This window comes from Pipistrellus kuhlii, unplaced genomic scaffold (assembly GCF_014108245.1).
Source record: "Pipistrellus kuhlii isolate mPipKuh1 unplaced genomic scaffold, mPipKuh1.p scaffold_m20_p_1, whole genome shotgun sequence".
Taxonomy (NCBI): domain Eukaryota; kingdom Metazoa; phylum Chordata; class Mammalia; order Chiroptera; family Vespertilionidae; genus Pipistrellus; species Pipistrellus kuhlii.
The window spans coordinates 176,455,919-176,475,244 of record NW_023425404.1 but is presented as its reverse complement, the minus strand read 5'-3'; the positions used below and the strand labels follow the sequence as shown (position 1 = coordinate 176,475,244).

The following is a 19,326-nucleotide window of genomic DNA, read 5'->3' as shown; positions in this document are numbered from 1 at the left end:
CCCCAACTGGGGATCAAAATGTTTTCTTTGTTTGTAATAGATTTCTTATGGAAACTAGGTAAACTCAGCTTCCCTCAGACAGGAACTACTGCAAATCTAAATGCATTTATCTTTCTTTCCCAAATCTACAGGACATCAAATATTGACCAAAATGTTTCCGCAGAGGGAAATATCAGCCAAGTACATGGAGTTCGTTTCTAGCCATCCTTTAATGTTTATCGTTTTTCCAAAGCTGTGAACAATGCATCTTTATCCCCGTGTATATTCATTTACCCTCGCTCTTCTTTCTCCATGGAGTTTAAAGCACAGTACAAAGGTCTTTCATTTTAAATGACTTTAAGATACAAACTTGATAAAGCATAAAACAACTTTATTCTACTTAATCTCAAGCTTCAAACTTCAGGTCTGAAAAGATTCTAACAAACTTTCTCAAAGCCCAGCTCTGTTAGAAATTTATAAATACCAAGACACCTCGCAAAAACGAAAGTCTAGCCCAGCTGGTGTGGCTCAGCCATTGAGCATGAACCAAGAAACCTAGAGGTCACCGGTTCAATTCCAGGGCACATGACTGGGTTGTGTGCTCAATCCCCAGCAGAAAGCATGCAGGAGGCAGCCAATTGATGCTGTTCCTCTCTCATCAATGTTTCTCTCTCTATCCCTCTCTTTTCCTATCTCTCTAAAAATCAATAAAAATATATATTTCTAAAGGTCTAACAAATTCTAGACATATTGATATTTAGTGACATTTGACTAAGGACGAATTCTCAAAGCTGGAGAAGGAAGGAGTGAAGTGACTGACATTAGTCACCAAACCCACGGGGCAAAAGGAAAAATAAACTATGAGCTGAGGCCTTCGCTGGCAGGCTGCTGGTGAACCCCGCACCCAAAGCACAGCGTCCAATCCAACCTTGTCTCAGACCTCCTTCCCCACATTCCTTCCCAGACTCTGGCTCTTCGGAAAGAGATAAGGGTAACCACTAAAGAAAGTTTGAGCACTTCCTATTCAGGTTCTGTCAGACTGCAGTGGATGTGGAAAAGGAAGGCTCATCTAGAATGGGGTAGCCCAAGCTTGGCGCTACGAACATTTTGAACCAGGTAATTTTTTGTCTGAGGGGCTGTCCTGTGCATTGCAGGATGTTGAGCAGCTTGCTGGCCTCTGCCCACAGATGCCAGCAGCACCCTGCCCCTCCCAGATGGTGACAACCAATAACATCTTCAGATGTTGCCCCCCCAGGTCCCTTGGGAGACTGTCTCCCCCAGTGGAGAACCACTGGCCTAGAACCATCCGTACCCCAGCTATCTTCACCATCTTGAATGGATTCAGGAGTCAGGAATCGCGTCTGTAAGAACTTGGTAAGATTTGGACACACCATCTAACCTAGCAATTTCCTTCCTGTGATTTAACGTCAGGGTGTCTGCCCTTCTAATCCCACTGCCCCCGTTTACTCCCACCATCCTGATCTTTCCTTTAGACATCTTACGAATAGCCATCTATGATAGCTTTGAACCATGAACGTAGCAAGACTTAGAAGTCAAGAAGTTTGGGGCTGTGCAACCCATGTGTAGACCAAAATCTCCCTTCCCTTCTATCTAAGTTTCCAAGTTTAAGGACAAGGAAATTAAAAGCCAGTAAAACATACCATGTCCAAGAGCACTTGTCTGCTAAGCCAGCAACTGATCACAGTAAGAGGGCTAGGTTCTGGTCCAGGGATTTGCCCAGCCCTTACTTCGGAAGCCTTACAACAGTCTGAAATCCTGACCACTATTTACCCTGGCCAAGTAAAATAGAATAGTAGGGCCTGGCTGGCGTGGCTCAGTGGTTGAGCATCACAGTTCGATTCCTGGTCAGGGCACATGCCTGGGTTGCAGGCTCAGATCCCCAGTGTGGGGCATGAAGGAGGCAGTTGAACATTCTCTCTCATCATTGATATTTCTACCTCTCTTTCCTTCTTTCTTCTCTGAAATCAATAAAGATAAATAATATTAGGACCTACTTCTTAAGGGTAGTTCTGTTGATTAAATAAGGACATGCCTAGCATACAGAATATGCTTACTAAAGGTCAGCCATTATTATTAGTCATTATTATTTTTTGAGCTTCCAACCTCAAATATTTAGTTACATACAGCCGTTCAGCAATTACTCAGACACAAGCCTTCTCCTGTCCCTGTGAAATTATTGTAGGCACACATTAACAACTCTTCATCAAAGTATATTTCTTATCAAAATCAGAATTTGAATTTTGGAAACTGACCCATCTTATACAAAAACAAAAAGTACACCAGTTGGCCCAATCCTACCTAATAAAAGAGTAATATGCAAATTAACCATCACTCCGCTACACCCACAAGCCATGCCCACAACCCACTCCTGCCAACCAGAGTGGGTACACAAATTAACCCCAACCAAGATAGCTGTGGCCACAGAGAGCAGGCGGGAGGCTTGGGTTTCTCTAGCAACGGAAAAAGCCAAGCTTTCCACCTGTCCTAGCCGGCTTAAGCCTCCACTCCAGGCTACAAAGTTCAATTGTAGAAAGTAAATAAATTCTAGATACCAGGGCCTCCACTTGGGTTGCTAACAAACCACCACAGGCTTACAAACCACCACAGGCCCCTCGCCCAGGCTGCCCCATGCCCCAAGGGAACCCCCACCCTAATCCAGGACACCCTTCAGGGCAAGCCAGCTGGCCCCCACCCATACACCAGGCTTCTATCCTATCTAAAAAAAGAATAATATGCAGATTGACCATCACTCCAACACACAAGATGGCTGCCCCCATGTGGTCAAAGATCCTGTCCCTATGTGGACACAAGATGGCCACCACAAGATGGCCAGCAGGCAGGGCAGTTGGGAGGCACCAGGCCTGCAAGGGAGGGCAGTTGGGAGGGACCAGGCCTGCAGGATAGTGCAGTTGAAGGCGATCAATCCTGCAAGGGAGGGGGGGGGGGGGGGCAGGTAGGGGTGACCAGGAGGGAAGTTAGAGGTGATCAAGCCTGCAGGGAAGGGCTGTTAGGGGTGACCAGGAGGAAATTTGGGGGCAAATGGGCTGGCAGGGGAGCAGTTAGACATCAATCAGGCTGTCAGGGAGTGCTTAGGGGGTGATCAGGCTGGCAGGCAGAAGTGGTTAGGGGCAATCAGGAAGGCAGGCAGGCAAGCAGTTGGGAGCCAGAAGTTCTGGATTGTGAAAAGGATGTCCGATGGGACCTAAACAGTCAGTCAGACATCCCTCGAGGGGTCTCAGATTGGAGAGGGCGCAGGCGGGGCTAAGGGACAATACCCCCTCCCCGCCCCATGCACAAATTCCATGCACCAGGCCTCTACTTAAGAATAATAAATTTGATTATACCCCACAAACTCACTGGTGTTGACATACCAGAATGAAAAGCTACAGTTGACAATTCCTATAGCTATGATTGCAAAATAATACCCATCTACCATCCCTACTGGTTTTTTTAAAAATATATTTTATTGATTTTTTTACAGAGAGGAAGAGAGAGGGATAGAGTTAGAAACATCGATGAGAGAGAATCATCGATCAGCTGCCTCTTGCACAGCCCCCCACTGAGGATGTGCCTGCAACCAAGGTACATGCCCTTAACCAGAATTGAACCCGGGACCTTTCAGTCTGCAGGCCGACGTTCTATCCACTGAGCCAAACCGGTTTTGGCTGGTTTATGACTTTTTAAAACATTACCTGTTTTTTAAACTGAAGTTTTTCAGTGCATAAGACCATTTTATTTCTAAAAATTTGGAAATATATGCTCAATCACCTTTCCCCCCCTAAAATAACCATTTTTTGGGGGGGGGGGGGGAGGGCTTGCAGTGGTGATGCAATAAGCAGAAGGCTTGTGCCTTATTCACCATCATATCCCCAATGCTTGCTCTATGAGTTCGCTAGAGAAATAAGTAAGCCTTTCACATCGCAGTTTACTAGTAAAATGAGTCTGTACTGGCTTCCAGCTTCTGCTCACATGTCATGCAGAAGTGCGACAGGCCCTTTGTATAGTTAGGTAAGGAAAAGAAAAAATATATTTGCATGTTCTAAACGGACCTGTTTTTATTGTCAATATTTACAGCACGAATGGGCATGCCTCTGGGTGACTGTAACGCAAGTAAATCCACTGTTTCATCCTGAAATACTTGGATGAATTTTTGTTCGTGCATGATTTACACTTAGTTTTGAATATCAAATATGATGTTTAATGTATATTAAATATGTATTCAAGTTTTAGAGATCATTAAGTATATTTATATCAGTATATAAATGAATGTTAGATTATACAAATATCAAATATACATTTAAGGTTTCAATATTATATATAGGATTAATCTGAATTAGAAGATCACTTGATGACTGAAACTATGTATTTTTTTAATATTTTATTGATTTTTTTATAGAAATACCAGTTACGCTTTCTTTCTTTTTCTTTTTTTTTAAATATATTTTATTGATTTCTTTACAGAGAGGAAGGGAGAGGGATAGAGAGCTAGAATCGTCGAGAGAGAAACATCAACCAGCTGCCTCTTGCACACCCCCTACCGGGGATGTGCCCGCAACCAACGTACATGCCCCTGACCGGAATCGAACCTGGGACCTTTCAGTCCGCAGACCGACGCTCTAACACTGAGCCAAATTGGTTTCGGCTGAAACTATATTTCTTAAATATGTATTTTTATTAATTTCAGAGAGGAAGGAAGAGGGAGAGATAAGAAACATTCATGATGAGAGAGAATCATTGATTGGCTGCCTCCTGCAGACCCCCTACTAGGAACCGAGCCCACAACCAGGGCATGTGCCCTTGACTGGAATCAAACCCGGGACCCTACCCACTGAGCCAAACCAGTTAGGGCCTTAAGATTTTTTAATTGGGGGTGGGGGGGTGGTGAATAGGGACAAAAAGAAACTTTACTTTGGGAGAAGGGCATACGATGCAATGTGCACAGGTCTGTTGAGTTGTACACTTGAAACCTGTATGGTTTTGTGAACCAACGTCACTCCAATAAGTTCTATAAAATCTATGCTAATTAAAAGGTAATATGCTAATTAGACTGGGAGACCTTCCGGACATTCTTCTGGACAAAGCCATGGTGGCGGGGCGGAGATAGAGGCGGTTAGAGGCCAAGAGGGGAGGCAGTTGTGGGTGATCAGGCCGGTGGGGGGGAGGGAAGCAGTTGGGGGTGAGCAGACCAGCAGGGGGGCCAGTTGGGGAGAGCAGATGTTCAGTGGGCGTCAGTTGGGAGTGATCAGGACAGCAGGGCAGGGTCAGTTTAAAGTGAGCAGGCCAGCAGGGGGAGAGTTGGGGGCAAGCAGTCCAGTGGGAAGGGAAGGTGGGGCGAGTGGACCATCAGGGGAAGCAGTTGGGGGCAAGCAGAGCAGCAGGGGGAACAGTTGGGGGCGAGCAGGCTGACAGGGGGGGCAGTTGGGGGCAAGCACACTGGCACAGGGGGCAGTTGGGGGTGATCAGGCTGGCGAGGGGGGGCGGATTTGAGGGCAAGAAGGCCAGTGGGGGAACAGTTGGGGTGAGCAGGCTGGCAGGCAGGTGAGTGGTTAGGAGCCAGCAGTCCCGGATTTCGAGAGGAATGTCCGACTGCCCGTTTAGGCCCGATCCCTGTAAACCAGAAGTAGGACATGCTTCGAGGGGTCCCAGATTGGAGAGGATACAGGCCAGGCTGAGGGACACCCCCTGCCCCCCCCCCCCCCCGTGCATGAATTTTGTGCGCCAGGCCACTAGTAAATAAATAAAGATTGTTAAATGTTCGATCCTTTAGCCCATCCCCCATCACAGTTTCCTATACACGGTAGCTGCTCAATTAAAAATATTGCTTTGTCACTTAAGATTATTATATAAATAAAGGTCACACACCTTACCTATATGTGTAAATCTGGACCAAGTGAGAAAGAGAAATACTGAAAAATAAAACAGTTGCCTAGAAGAGAAACCTCCTGCTCTTGGAGGTGCTGGATACCGAAGGGAAACTTACAACATCTCCTTGGGGTTTTTATGAGTGATCTCAATAAAGATGCTCAAAACTGAACTTTTTTTAAAAATATATTTTATTGATTTTTTACAGAGAGGAAGGGAGAGAGATAGAGAGCTAGAAACGTCGATGACAGAGAAACATCGACCTACTGGGGATGTGCCTGCAACCAAGGTAACATGCCCTTGACCGGAATCGAACCTGGGACCCTTCAGTCTGCAGACCGACGCTCTACCACTGAGCCAAACCGGTTTCGGCCAAAACTGAACTCTTGATCCGCTCTGCCCTCCTCAAAACTGTTCTCCCCCATTGTACCCAGTACCCCTAGTCAGAATTATTTCTCTCCTTTACCTTTACATCTGGGTTATCAACAGATCTTGCTATTTCCTGCCAGCCATTGGTGAAACTCCTGCCAGGGCTGAACCGAGGCTGTAAAAATGCAGTTGGGTGCACAGAAGAAATTCCACCCATTTGACCAGCTTCTTTGCACCTCCACGGCTACCCTCCAGTAAGAACTCAAATATTCATACTTTGTCTGCTGGGACAGCCTCCCTCAAGTCCAATATTTACCCAGTTGTCAGTTAGCTCTTGACAAGTATATCCTCTTTCATGGCTTTTCCAATGGGCTTAAAGAAGAACACACAGCCAAAACCGGTTGGCTCAGTGGACAGAGCATCAGCCTGTGGACTCAAAGGCCTCAGGTTTGATCTCGGTCAAGGGCATGTACCTTGGTTGCAGGCACATCCCCAGTGGGGGGTGTGCAGGAGGCATCTGATCGATATTTCTAGCTCTCTATCTCTCTTCCTTCCTCTCAGTAAAAAAAAAAAAAAAAAAAGACCACCACACATACTCTTTTCCATGATCCTGAAGGGCCTACATATGGTCTCAGTACTCCTCACAACCCTAGCTCATATCCATCAACTCCTCGCTTCCAGCACTTATATCCCTCAACATGCCAAGCTTTCTCCAGCCTTAGGACCTTCATAAATGCTACTCTATCTGGCAAGGATCTTTCTATTCATCAGCATGACCTGCCTGGAGGAGCCTTCGGGGAGCACTCCAGTTAAGAATCCCACCACTATTGCCTGGTACCTGCTGGTTCCTTCAGAGTACTGAATCCCTCTCCATCGCCAAGGAAAGCCCCATGAGAGCAGAGAACTTGACTCTCCACTGCATACCTCGTACCTAGTGTTTGGCACAAAGCAGGTACTCAACACGTAACCGTGGAGTCTACGTCTACATTAGGAAAGTAGGTCCTTTCAATGTCCAGTTTAATTAATAATCATCTTTATTTTTTACAAGTGGACCTAGTTACTCGTTCTACATTTGGATAGATTTTTCTAAATCATAAGTAAGTAGCACCAGCTCCTTCTGCATAGAATACTGTTAAAGACAGGTCTGTCTAATTTAACATGTATATGCTATTCATTTTTAATTTCCCATTTGGTAGCTATGGTAAGTAATGAAATGACTTGCAAAAAGTACCATAAACATTAGTTGTTTATTAAATATGTTTCATTTTTTTAATTAAACAGTGAATTATGCAGTTACTATCAATTATGATAAGTTTCCAAATCAATTTAGAAGTGGAAAAAGTATACAATAATTCTACATCAGCCACAAGCCATGATCAACAAGTCAGAAATAGCCATAACCAGGATCTTCATGTACCTTCAGCAGAATTTACATAATATTACTTTTCTTACTGCAAATAACCTTCCTGGAGGTTATACTCACCTTCAGGACTGGCTCTGGGGTCCCCAAGCCCAGCAGTCACGGGATTCTACCCACCACGGGGGAAGCCCTTTCCAGTGCTGTTATGGATCTAAATGAGGCAAGTGGACACACAGGGGAGCTGTACCTCCAAAGGTCAAGAAATGCCGTTTTCACAAACCAAGGTAATCGTACAAAAGGAGAGAATGAGGCCGGGGCTAGCAAACAAGGGTGACAGATCAGAGAGTTGCTTTGCCACTCAGTAAAAGGCAAGACCAAGGTTTTGTGTAAAGGTCTGGGGAAAATACTGAGGACTCGGCCAATGACACCAGCACTCTTATTTCATTCATGTCAGGTCAAGTAAAATTCCTCACTGGGCGCTGCAATCGAGAAAAATCTAGATGGAATCCTGTAGCAGCAGTTGGCATTTGGCAAACCCTCAAAGGTCAGAAGAGATAGTTAAAACACACACACACACACACACACACACACACACACTTGTCTTGACAGTTAACTTTCAGAACAATCATGAATTATAATTAAACGACAACTAGAAAAAGAGTTAAACAATATGGTAACATGAGTTAGTTACGCGTCATTATCTGTAGGGCATGCAGTTCAAACCAGAGGGCTGTAAGAATTGAAAATCACGGAAAAGATTGCCAAAGACCAGGTTTTGATTTGGAAACAGAGGGAAGTGCTGAAGTGATTGCGCCATCCCCACACCAAGACCTGCCTTGCTCATTACTGAGTCATCAGCCTCATCAGGGGCTCTGGGCGGCACAAAAATAACGAAACCAGAGAAAACAAGGCCACCGAATAGGAGAGGGGCGGGAGGAAACCCGTGCTTATTCAGAAAGGTGTGTTCAAGGTTGTGTTTTGAGTAGGACACACACGTTATAAGACACTTTCAGTCAGACTTGTGCCGTGTCAAAGCCTGTGTTTTACTCAGTAATTTAAAAAATGTTTTTATTGAGTGGCTACTCGGCAGCAGATTGCGATAAGATGCCTGAACTAAAGGAAGCAGACATTCTCCAGTGGAAGAGACAAGCCATACAATTATGTAGTAAGCTAAAAACCAGCAAAGTATAGTTATTTTAAAAATAGAACAGGGTAGAGAGATAAAGAGCAGGAAAGAGGAATTACTGTTTAGATTGGGGAGGGGAAGGGAGGGGGAGAAGAGGAAATACCTGAAGGAGGTGGAAGAGTGAGTAGGGCAAGTATTTGGTGAAGCTGATTCAGGGAGAGGGAACAGCCAGTGCAAAGGCCCTGAGGCATGAGACTGGCGAAAGCAGAGTGAATAAAGGTGATAAGAGTTGAGATTGAAGAGGTAATTAGGCTAGAAAAGCAGCGAGCACCTCACTGGCTTTTAGAGTGAGATCGAGAGGCACTGGGAAGCTTTCTGCAGAGGACTGGCATGATCTGACTTCTGTTTTGAAAGAGTTGCTCTGGATCCAGTGTCAATAACAGGTGTGGATGAGGGCAATGATGGAAGCAGGGGGAAAAGATAAGCAGATTCTACAATTCCACTGACTAGTTCCTTCACTAGCTACCGCTGATGGGAAAAGGACAAGACCTTTCACACCTTACTAGGTAGGATGTGTGAGAACATGGACATTAACATTTATTCGTTTAAAAATATTTTTATTGATTTTAGAGAGGAAGGGAGAGGGAGAGAGAAACATCTATGGTGAGAGAGAATAATCTACCAGCTGCCTTCTACATCCTCCCTACTGAGGATTGAGCCCATAATCCGGGCATATGCCCTGACCAAGAATCAAACCAGTGACCTCTTGGTCCCTGGGTTAACTCTCAACCACTGAGCCACACCTGGCGGAGCCTGGGTGTTAACATTTAATTCCAGGGTCTGTGTGCCTCCCACAGTTCCCACGAGGGAGTGTATAGAAGTGGGAATGGTACTAGAAGCATAACCAAGAGCCCTGCTTTCCCAGGCTCAGGTGCTTATGAATATGGAGCAACTGCAGTTGAAAGGCACAAATTCCATTAAAAAGTAAATATTTTTTAAAAAATCAAACTCATAGAAATAGACAATAGATTGGTTGTTGCCAAGGGATGAGTGGGGGATGAGGGGGAAATAGGTGATTATGATCAAAGGCTATAAACTTGTAGTTATAAGAATGAGTAATTCTAGGGACCTAACGTACAGCATGACTATATATAAAAGGCTAATATGCTAAGTGTCCATCTGCCCATCCAACCAGTTGCTATGACGTGCACTGATCACCGCAGACCCTCAACACAGGCGCTGCCGTGATGTGCACTGGCCATTGACAGAGAAATGGCAGCGTGGACCTGGTGCCGACAAAGCAAAGCTCGGCTTCCCCCCAAGTGGGACACAGGCCCCGCTATCACCCCAGAGCGACAGCCCCCCAAACTGCAGCCGACACTGCCGAGACCCAAAATTCGGCCCACCGCCCAACCCAGCCCAGAAATGGTGGCTGTGGGCGCCAGGTAATGAGGTCACATAGCAACACCTGGCTTCCTCTCCCTAGCGACACTAGCCTCCTTGGAGTTCCTTCAGCCCAGGACCACAACTTGCTTTATAGCCAGGTGCAAATATTTTACACTTTAACCAAATGTCTGTGAAGCGTTTTCCCATGCCTCGCCTCATTTGATCCTCACAGAAGTCCTGGAGTAGGTAGATAGGAGTCTCGGTAAAATCCTATTTTCTTTTCATTAGCCGGAAAATGGAGATTTAGAAAGTTTAGAAACTTGACCTGACTGAAAAGAAGAAATGGTGGACCTTAAAAATAACTTCAGATTTTCTCATGCACAGAATATAGTCAAACACTGCTGCAGTTAAATTGTTTAGCCTTTGTTTTCCCTGAGTGATCTCAATAATAATATGCTTTGTGTTATTTACTGCTATGTTGCTGACAATTACCTGAAAGAGAAGTTGGGGTGCTTCACTGGGCTGGGAAAAAGTTTAGCTACATCAGAAAGCAGGTCTAATTAAGCAAGTTTATTCTATATCAATAAAAGGCTAAGTTGACTCGCACATGTGCTCTACATATAAAACTCTCGCTGGCACCAACCGTGCGCAAGTGTTAATACCTGCCATTGTGGGTGGTGAATTTGGTTGACACTTTTATTGTGAAGAAAGGGTGAATAGCGATATTAAAATAGTTCTTCTAATTAATTTCCTTTCAATGGGCATGAATCCGTGCACCAGGCCACTAGAAAACAATACGCTATTGGATATTTGAAAGTTGCTAAGCAAGTAAACCTTAATGTTTCAACAGACACACAAATGGTAATTATGTAAAGTGATGGATGTATTAACTAACCTTATTAGTATAGTTATTTTTCATTATATATGTGTATCAAATTATCACACTGTACACCTTATTCTTACACAGTGTTATACGTCAATGATATCTCAATAAAGCTGGGGTGGAAAGTCACGGGGTGGGGGGGAGAGGAGGGGACAGGGGTGGGGACAAGCATAAATCCCAATCCTCGGTACCACCTGAGGCGGATTCTGAAGCCTACAATGTAGGGCCAAGAGCAATGACGGTCCCCGGGCCAAACTCCTGTTTGCACCCAGTGGAGAGAGCTGACTTATTCCTGCACTCTCTTTGCTCTGCAAATAGGATTTCACTAGAGGCAATTGTCTCCATGCTTCTTTAGCCACCTGTCCTTCCTCAGCTCTTTCCTTCAGCCGAGAGGACACCAGCCCACCAGAAAAACCGCACCACGGGGCTCACGGACCTGGGCATGCGCCTGATACTGTTCTTCCTCACTTGGATTTTGCTGTGGTTGTTCATTTCCCCTAATTTAAGAATATGCACACTTCTCTATTCACTATCTAATAAATTCCTTCTGACTCTGAGAAAATACATTTCCTCACCTTCTCATAGTTACCTAGCCTCAAGGCTGAGCCTTTTAAAGACTAGTAAAGAACAGAAAAAGAGGAGCGTATGCATTTTACACAATGTCATGGGCACCTAGCCCATTACAGACAGAGCGAGCCTCCTGTCCCAGGCCTCCCCCCCCCCCCCCCCCCCGCCATGCTCTCAGAGGAGGGCTGTGGAGAGGGCTTAGGTTCTCATCCAATACTGCCCGAGTTCATTCAGATAACTACGATGTAAGCAGTGTTTCCCAAAGTGCGGCCCGCGTTCCCCCAGGGGGACGGGAAGAGTTTGGTGGGGGTACGCGTTGCCCCGGAGTTTGGTGGGGGTATGCACTGCACTGTGCTTAGCTGCGCCTAATTCTCCAGTTCTCATGAGTACGAGGGGTACTCAGCGTTACGGAAATTATAGAAGGGGTACACATATGTCAAAAGTTTGGGAAATAATGATGTATAGTACATACTATGGAATGCAAAAATTTTTTTATGTGTGTATTTGTGTGTATAAATTCTTTATATATATATATATATATATATATATATATTTTATTGATTTTTCACAGAGAGGAAGGGAGAGGGAAAGAGTCAGAAACATCGACCAGCTGCCTCCTGCACACCTCCCACTGGGGATGTGCCCACAACCAAGGTACATGCCCTTGACCGGAATCGAACCCGGGACCTTCCAACCCATAGGCTGAGGCTCTATCCACTGAGCCAAACCGGTTTGGGCAATTAATTCAGTTCTAACAAGACCCTGCCAGGTAGGCGGTTTATACTTGGGGAAACTGAGTCACGGGGTGTTTCGTTTTGTTTTTAAAGGTAACCTGCCTAACGTCCCACAGCATGGAAGGGGCAGAGCCAGGATTTGAACCTAGGCTATCTCCGCTCCTAGCCACTCGGCCATGCAGTTGGAATTTAGAGCCAATCGTCAGCTCTTTCCCCCCAAAATTGTCATTTTTTTTCACACTGGCTGACGTCATTTTTTTTTTTTTTTCTTCCCACGTGTGATCAAATTCTGCTGATCACCCTGAGAACAAACCAGCTCCTGAGCCTTGCTCTCCTGGGCACCGGCATGCTGCGGCTTTGGCCTTTTGTGATCTAATTAAACTCCACGGAGTAAACCCGCAGCCACCGCGTCCTTCCCGGGCAGGTCTACACAGTCAGCCATCCGTGCGGAGAAACACAACACAGAGCTCAGCTCGGAGCGCACAGCAAACAACACACACACACACACACACACACACACACACACACACAGGAGGCCGTCGGCTTCGCTGCTAATAATAAGCTGCAGTGCCCGCTGCGTTTTCTGTGTCACCAAATCCTCCCGTCGCCGCTGTACAAAGGCAACTTTGTCTGAAGAAGGCTACTGCGAAGATGGGCCTAATCTTGGCAAGGGCTCGGTGTCCCAAGAAAACCATGTTATTATTTCAAAGGCCAAATGACAACAAACAAAGAAAGAAAAAGAGAGAAATATGATTGAAGCCATCTTTTCCAAAGGCACAGCGCTCTCACGGGCACGGAGCCTTCCTTTTAGAAACACGGGTATTTCGCCTGAGCTCGAAAGGCCCAGATGTACATTTTCAGAGCGGCAATCAAATGGATCTAAGAGAATGAACACCTGGGGGGAAAAATCTTCATTTTAGTAAATAGTTCTTCGGGTGTTTTTGGCACGATGAGCTGTGTTTCCCAGGAAAGGCCAGGCCGGGCCTGGGCGCTCCGAGGGCCGAAGGCTTTTTGTTATAATTTTTACAGGCTGGCATTTCCTTGGTCAGGTGGCGGCGTCCTGTTCCTGTTTCACCTGCACAATGCCCCGCATTCATTGTGCGCCGCCCGTGGGTACGTATAGTTAACTCTTGCTCACCCACGTACAGATTATCCTGGGATCAGCTGGTCTCTCTCTCCCCGGCGGGTGGAAGCTTCCAAGTTCGCAATATTGACTGTGATCCAAAGCCAGGCACAAACAGGAGGCCACCACCGTCAGCAACTCCCCTTTCTCCAACGCACACCCGCCAGGCGCTTACTGTTGTCCTTGGCACTGGGTTCTCCACGGTCATAAGAACCACAAACAGACACTGTCCTCCAAAGACAAACATCGTGATTGGAAGAGAGCGGAGATTGTTTTCTTGATCAATGGGAATGGCTACAATTTACAAAATAAAGTATATATTTTGCGCTGCCAGGAATCTGCTGAGACCCAAGGGCTGGTATTTCCCCCAAATCACACCAAGAGTTTTCAGGGTTCCGTTTGCCACTTCTCCGATACCATCTCTGCTCTCCAACCTTCACCCCCGGCCTGTGACCCTCACCTTCAGCAAGGTGGGGAATTGACCTTCTGGTTTCTAAAACGACTCTCTCAAAAAACGGAGAGGGTTTGTCCAAATGGCAACTATCACCTGTGGCTAATGATTTCTATAATATGAAAGAATCCATTTTCTTGTGCTTCGTATTTTACAAACATGTAAGCTATGTACATCCAAGCACCTTTCACAAATGGTTTTGCACGAACTAAATTCATAGAATGGCAAAAACCGCACGTTCGCCACAGGAAGAATGCTCGCAGTCTATAATCAGCTATAGAAAGGAAGCTGAGGGTTTGGTGTGTTTTTCGGGTGTCCTTAAGTCACTGCAGAACGCAGAGGACAGGCACAGTGGGAGTGCGGTTGGGAGGCTCGTGCCTTTTGTAATCCGTTTACTTTTGGTTGCACCAAGAGATGACATCTTCATTTCATTCAAATTATCTACTGCACTGCGGCAGGAGCATTTGAACTACACAAAGCGAGGGAAGGAGCTTCAAGTCCCTACAGTGGACACAGTTCAATCTCAGAGGGCATGGATCCCCTCCATGCCAGCTTCCCGGTAAACTCTGCATGACTAACAGCGTTTGCAAATCCCCCGTTTCTTTGGCTCTTTTTTCCTACAGACACCGTGTCCCCTTCTACTTTCCCTGGAAAATTTCTCCTCCACCTCCTTTTCAGGGCAAAATCTAAGACGTTCTGAAACAAGGGGGTACACTGACTTCAAAAGGACACCCGCCCCTCCTCCACCGGCTCTCCCGCAGACAGATGCTGATAGGCTAGAAAGGGAAGCAACTCGGACAGACGTGGGAACACTCAGAAGTCAAGGCCAGGCGACCTCAGGAGCGTCTGACTGACCGGGGACCACACACAGGAAGTGGCAGGGTGCCATCTCCCCCCCAATCCCTCCAGCAGGAGACGGTTCCAACAGGTGGAGGTGGCGACCCAACAATGAATGACTGTTACTTCTGTGATAGTCCTTCTCCAGAGATCCTAAAGCCGCCCCCACACCCCCACCCCCCATCTCGTAAACTGCATTGCCATTATTTGAAAACCTTTTCCCGGTAGTTCTTTGAAGCAAGCACTCTGAGGTGTGGCTGACAATGCACACCTCATAAGACATTAAACCAGAAAATCAACATCAGCGTAAGTCACAGAGGCTGCTCCCAAGAGGAAAAATATATCTCTTAATCAGGCCAGCAGCTGCAACGTTCCAATATAACCTTTAACTTGGCTCATCCTGACAACCACTTCTTAAGCTGCATTATACCCTCACTTCGATGTCACAAATGTTTAGAGTCATGAAAAAATGTATTGTTTCTCTAAGTCTTAGGAATCCCAAATTAAAACCCTCTTCAGAGTAGGTTTTTTTTTTTTTTTTTCCTAGGATTACGACTTCTCTGGGGAAATCGAATCCCAGTTTCACTTGAACCTGGGGTCTGTGTGGCCAGGAGCTCCCCTTCCCCCCACCAGCACCTCGGTCTCCTTTCCCCTGCCAGGTCCTCAAAACTCCGGAGGGACTGGAAAGTGTCAGTCACTCAGAAGGGTGGAAACCTGCCTGAAACAGTCAAATACTTTCCTGTGGCTCAGTCCCTGGGAACGAGATTTACTTTTAATCTTCAGATCAAGGATAACATTTGGAAAGCAAACTCATTTTGTAAAGGAATTCCATCCACTTTAACGTTCTAATCTTTGTTTAAATTACCCAGAAATCAAGCCAAACAGGCCATCCCATCCGGGAGCATATCGGAATAGGGGGGAGGGTTAGGTGGGGGAGGAAAGGATACAAACTTCTTTCCCCCCCCCCCCATTTCCCTTTCAGACCAGGTTGGCTTCCTTCACTTCCAAGATTCCAGATCATCCCTCTGACAAAGAGGATTATTTACATTAATGGCGACACAATTTCCCACCAAGTGTTACCTCATTGCCCAGTGGGGTACTCCGGTTTGTCTAGGGGTTGTGCTTTTTGCCGCTGACAACACCACCTCACCTTTAAGAACTGGCACCTGAAATTCTCGAATGCCCTTGATCTGGTGGTAACTGTGCTTAACCCTGCGGCCACCTCTTCACATCTGTGCTGTCAATCCTCTGCCATCCCTCCTCTGAAAAACGTACGTGATCCAGCATTAAAACTCTTTAAAGAAGCCGGGACCGGTTTGGCTCAGTGGATAGAGCCTCGGTCTGAGGACTGAAAGGTCCTGGGTTCGATACCGGGCAAGGGCATGTACCTTGGTTGCGGGCACATCCCCGGTGGAGGGTGTGCAACAGGCAGCTGATCGATGATTCTCTCTCATCGTGAAAAATCAATAAAATATATATTTTTTAAAAAAACTTTTTAAAGAATACATTTCTAACCTAAATTTCTGCTAAAGAAAATGGAGTGACTCATTCAAATGCCACTGGGAAGAAAAAACAACAACACATAATTATTTGATTTTTCCCTTCAGAGCAGTATGGCCTATAAGAAGTACCTTAAGGACACTGTCTTTCTATCACTTTGATAAGCCTCAGGACAGAAGCCACATCCCCAAAGGTCTCGAGACGGTAACCAGGCGTAAGCGAACTTTTACCTAATCAAAAAAAAAAATAATCTATTTGAAAAATTCCATTTCACTTGTTGTAACTGATTTCTTACGTATCTGGTGACTAGTGATTGGTCGGCTGCCATAACTCATCAGTCCCACACTTTTATGACTGAATTTTTAACTTGAAACAACTAAGCCTCCCGCCCGCTGTTACCTTTGAAGATAAACTATAATACTACAGGAAGGCATGCCCCCTCTTCCTTCACATTTAAATGAGATGGCGGTCTGGTTTCCTCAATCTCACTGGAATAATCTGAGTCCAAAAAGTCACCCAGCCTGTGTTTTCCAGGGTGACAAAACTCCGGTTTTTTTGGATGAAAAGGTTCCACCACCGCAGGAAACATGAAGCGGGGGACTGTATATGATTTTCTGCTTTTCCAGAAGCTGACGCTTTTAAAATTCTTTTTTTTTTTTTAATAAACCATTTCTCTCCCACTAAATATATAAGAGTCACAAGGAAGGTTTCGGAATGAGGGATATAAGGGCTAAAGAGAGAAGAAAAAGAAGGGGGGGGTGGATTTTTTTTTTTCCAAAATAGGGACCCAAATGTAAGACAAGCGAAGCCACAGTCGTTGAAAGGAGGACCAAAAACCACCTTACCTTTGTCATGTATTTGGAGTCGCCCCACTCCAGACGTGGACACCACACACTCACAGCCCGGTGGCCACGGACACGGCTAGCCAGTCCCCACTCCCTCTCCCCGGCCTCGCGCTTTTTGAATGTAAAACCGACATAAGGAGGGTCCAGCCGCTCCCCACCGCGCCCGCCGCTGCAAGCCACAGGTCGCTTTTGAGGCTGCACTCCCAGGTCCTGGGCATCCCAGGGGCCAGAATTATTATTATTATTATTATTATTGTTATTATTATTATTATTATTCACTTTGGAAACCTGCAGAGAGAGCTCTCCGCGAGGGGACAACTCCCCGCGCCCGGGCTGCTCCTCGCTGTCCCGGGCAGCACCCTCCGCAGCGGGGAGCAGGAGCGAGAACCAGAGGGCAGCTGGCTGTCGGGTTTGGGGGGAGGAGGGGGGAACCTCAACTCCAGGCGGAGCGAGAACCGGGGAGCGCGGCGATCCTCCGGGCGGGACGGCGCCCCGCGCGCACCCGGGGAACCGCGGCCGGGAGCGCCCAGCGCCCCGGAGCCCTCCCCGGCGCCCGCCTCCCTCCGCCCTCCCCCGCCGGGGCCATCCGCCTGCCTCACAGTAGCAAGGTTTGTCTCTCTCCCGTCTACTCCCTTCCCTCAAACTCACCAAACCAGATTTTTACTCTCCGCACCGAGAACTGAACTTCCCGTAAATCTGCCCTGAAACTGTATCCTGCTCGCTGAGCCTCCCGCTGGCCGGGGGCCAGGAGCGCAGCACATTCCTGCTGTGTTTTAGGAGCCGAGATACCTTTGCAGAAAGGTTTAAAAAAATAAAAAAGGAGTCTGCCTCGACGGGAGAGGTCGGGGGGGCTTCGCCGCAGGCTGCCCTCCACGCTCAGACAGCCACCTCCCCTCCAGGCGCCCAGACGGGACCCCAAAAGGAGCACCTGCTGCACCTGCGCCCCGCGATCCGACACGAGACGCCCGCCCGGCGCCCCTGCGCGCGGTTGGGAGACGCCGAGCAGAGCCACGTCCCAGGAACCAGGAACCTGCAGCCGAATCCCGAGCTGATCGGCAGCACCACCCGCCCCCATGCCGGCCCCTAGGTCAGGCGTCTGTTCCACCAGGTGGGATCGGAGCGAGCACCGCGGCCGGCCGGACGGAAGGGGGACCCCCTGGCCCCCGGGGTGTCCTTACCTGGAGCGAGTGCCCGGACCCGCGCAGGAGGGAGCAAGCTCGGCCCGGGGCCTGGGTGCAGCGCACTCCGACGTGGCTCCACTGAGTGCGCGCCGTGCCCTGAAGTTACAGCTGGGTTTCTAGAAAGGGAACCAGAAGGCGGCCGGGTTTGGAAACCGGCAAGCCCAGGCCCTCCCTTCACCTTGCCTGATCTCCGAGGAGTTGGTTCTGAACTACTCCCACCCCCATCCTCATCCCCAAAGAAGCCGGCCACCGACCGGCGCCCCACCCCTCCCTCCCTCCGCGTTACCTGTTTACCCGGGAGCGCAGGAGCCGTGCGCGTTTCAATGCGGAGCTCAGCTTGTTTACTGGCGCGCCGTCGGCCAACAGGAATCGAATTCTGTGACTAAACAAAATGCGAAGAGGAAGCAGGAACCACCAGGAACCTGAAACGGAGTTGTGATTTCTGGTTGCAATGTCATGCAACTGAGAAAAAAAAAAGAGAGAGAGAGAGAAATTGCGAGGGAGGGAGAGAGAGAGAGAGAGAATATTGATGTTTCTCTTTGGGCTACTTTACTGAAGAACTAGTTCAAAAAAAATGTCTTTTGATGGTTACATGAATGAATTCATGCAAAGAGCTTGCAACAAGTGCCTGCCACATAATACTAGCTGTCTTTATGATTATTAATTATTATTTGTACTATGGCTTTTTTTTTTTTTCCCCTGAAGAAGAGAGGGAGTGATCAGCGGGGAGTGTAGGGAGATCTGGGGGAGATAAGAGATCAACCGAAGGACTTGTATACATGCATATAAGTACAACCAATGGACACAAAACTCTGGGGAGGGAGGGTATGTATGGGAGGGAGGGGGGCAATGTTAAAATATGTACACAGATAATAATTTAATAAAATAAATAAATAAATTTAATTTAATTTAATTTAAAAAAAAAAGAGGGTGTGATCTGTTAGGGAAGGCCATGAGCAATTAAAAAAAAAAATCTCCTAAGATCAGTTTCTGGAAGATTCCAAAGATGAGGTGCTTTTTGTTTTGTTTTGGGGGGTCTTTTTTGCAAACAGGGTACATTGGGGAGAGAGTTCATGTAAAGGAGTGACCAACTGATTTTCAT

General features: G+C 47.0%; 1 protein-coding gene and 1 long non-coding RNA gene across 5 annotated transcripts in view; one reads left to right on the top strand and one right to left on the bottom strand.

Moving 5' to 3' along the window:
• RBM47 (RNA binding motif protein 47) overlaps window positions 1-17,155 on the bottom strand; it is a 165,957-nt gene extending 148,802 nt beyond the window's left edge. For 2 of the 4 annotated variants that reach the window (XM_036417903.2, XM_045573163.1), the window contains exon 1: window positions 17,044-17,147. The gene's annotated coding sequence lies outside the window, so the exon portion shown is untranslated. Of the gene's footprint in view, window positions 1-17,043 lie in introns of all 4 variants that reach the window. The other 2 variants (XM_045573184.1, XM_045573183.1) reach the window with 2 other exon arrangements.
• Window positions 17,156-17,851: 696 nt separating this feature from the next.
• On the top strand, window positions 17,852-18,717 carry LOC123651406. Its single transcript, XR_006740083.1, has 2 exons — window positions 17,852-18,151; window positions 18,591-18,717. It is a non-coding gene; the product is annotated as an uncharacterized LOC123651406 (long non-coding RNA).
• Window positions 18,718-19,326: the final 609 nt, after the last annotated feature.